The sequence below is a fragment of the Colobus angolensis genome, unplaced genomic scaffold (genome assembly GCF_000951035.1).
Source record: "Colobus angolensis palliatus isolate OR3802 unplaced genomic scaffold, Cang.pa_1.0 Scaffold30, whole genome shotgun sequence".
Taxonomy (NCBI): Eukaryota; Metazoa; Chordata; class Mammalia; order Primates; family Cercopithecidae; genus Colobus; species Colobus angolensis.
The window spans coordinates 6,815,693-6,818,009 of NW_012116266.1; the positions used below are offsets into that span (position 1 = coordinate 6,815,693).

The 2,317-nt window shown below is 45.1% G+C and overlaps 1 protein-coding gene across 1 annotated transcript in view; it reads left to right on the forward strand.

The window, feature by feature from the left end:
• SUMO1 (small ubiquitin-like modifier 1) overlaps positions 1–2,317 on the forward strand; it is a 41,607-nt gene that overhangs the window by 10,999 nt on the left and 28,291 nt on the right. The window lies entirely within an intron of this gene.

A 2,317-nucleotide genomic window follows, 5' to 3' on the forward strand; every position in this document is an offset into this window, starting at 1 on the left:
TTTTTAGTAGAGACGGGGTTTCACCGTGTTAACCAGGATGGTCTCGATCTCCTGACTTCGTGATCCACCTGCCTTGGCCTCCCACAGTGCTGGGATTATAGGCGTGAGCCACCATGCCTGGCTTTTTTTTTTTTTCCCGAGACGGAGTTTCCGCTCTTGTTCCCCAGGCTGAAGTGCAATGGCGCAATCTCGGCTCACCGCAACCTCTGCCTCCTGGGTTCAAGCGATTCTCCTGCCTCAGCCTTCCTAGTATCTGGGATTACAGGCATGCGCCACCATGCCTGGCTAATTTTGTATTTTTAGAAGAAACGGGGTTTCTCCATGTTTGTCAGGCTGGTCTTGAACTCCTGACCTCAGTGATCCGCCTGCGCTGGCCTCCCAAAGTGCTGGGATTATAGGTGTGAGCCACTGTGCCCAGCCAGGGCTTTTTCTTTTAACATGACCAATATACTCTTGTCACACCTTAAAAAATGAACAGATTTGTTAATATCATCAAATAAGAGTAAATGCATTTTTTATTTGTTGTTGGGTTTTCCTACAGTCCCTCCTCTTTCAATGAGAATGAGCAATCCAGCCGGGAGCGGTGGCTCATGCCTGTAATCCCAGCACTTTTCGGAGGCTGAGGTGGGCAGATCACCTGAGGTCAGGAGTTCGAGACCAGCCTGGCCAACATGGCAAAACCCTGTCTCTACTAAAAATACAAAAATTAGCCAGGTGTGGTGGCCTGTGCCTGTAATCCAGCTACTCAGGAGGCTGAGGCAGGAGAATCGCTTGAACCCGGGAGGCAGAGGTTGCAGTGAGTTGAGATCACGCCACTGTACTCCAGCCTGGGCGGCAGAGCAAGACTCCATGTCAAAAAAAAAAAAAAACAAAAAAAAAGCAATCCTTGTGCAGCTGGGTCCGTGACACATTGGCAGTAGTTAAGTGTGATGCTCTGTCCCTGTGACTGAATTGTCACTGTACTGACTACCAGAGTGCTTTTTTTGGCATGATCTCGGCTCACTGCAACCTCCACCTCCCAGGTTCAAGTGATTCTTGTGCCCCAGCCTCCCAAATAGCTGGGATTACAGGTGTGCACCACCACCACTTATTTTTAGTAGAGATGGGGTTTTGTCATGTGCGGCCAGGCTGCTCTTGAACTCCTGGCCTCAAGTGATCTGTCTGCCTTGGCCTCCCAAAGTGCTGAGATTACAGAAGTGAGCCACTGCGCCCGGCCTCTAGAGTGCTTTTAAGCAAAGGTCTTATTCTTTTGACTTTGAAATAGCATAATAAAACCCTCCTCATGAATATTGTACATTTGAAAATGAGGTCTATTGTGTTTTCCATATCTTTTGCAGTCTAAGAGGCTTTCAGTTCTCTCTTTGATCCTGTATATTCACTTAATCTTTCCATCACCCATTTCTTCTGCTTTAGGGCTGAGTATCCTTTCTAACCAAATCACCCAGCTCTCTTTGGTGTTCTCTTTTCTTTGATGACCTAGTGTCCCGGACTCAGAAATGAATGCTTTCACTGTTTTGTAACCAGCGTGTCATACCGTTCTGTATTGGCTGCTTTTTGCAAGGAAGAGAAGGAAAGACAGCATACAAAAGACACTGAGCTCGTTGGAGACAAACTTCGGCGTTTTTTTTACAGGATCTTCTCATTTTCAAGGCTGGTTTGTCAAAAAGAGAGAAGGTGAAAAACTTGACTGCCGTAAGCAAGCATGAGGCCATTAAACAAGTGGTACAGGTGATTGTTATTATAGTGGTTAAGCGTTAGGAAGACATCACCAAATGGAGTGTCTAGGGAAAGTGGCAGCTTATTTTTGGAAATTTAAAATCCAAAAATTTTAAATCCAGTTGTTCACATATTCATATGAAATGTAGGTGAATTATCTCTTATTCTCAACTGTGAATGCAAAAAACTGAAAAGATCTGTTTGAACTGACTGTTGCATACAGAAGTATGACGCATGAGTAAGATTCTGTGATACACAGAAAATAGTACTGTCAATCTTACTTATTCAACAAACGTTTAAAAATTGCTTAGTATTTGTTTGGGCACTACAGAGGTTAGAGAGGTGAAAAAACTTGGACCCTCCGCTTGTAAACTTGTAGGGAAGACAAGACATACAAACCTGTCACAGAAAACTGTTTAATAAGAATATTGAGTATCCTCAAAGTACCATGCTCTGTGCTTGACCGGAAATACAAAGAAGAGTAAGGCATGCCAATAAGAAACTGAAATCTGAGGCCGGGCGCGGTGGCTCAAGCCTGTAATCCCAGCACTTTGGGAGGCCGAGACGGGCGGATCACGAGGTCAGGAGATCGAGACCATCC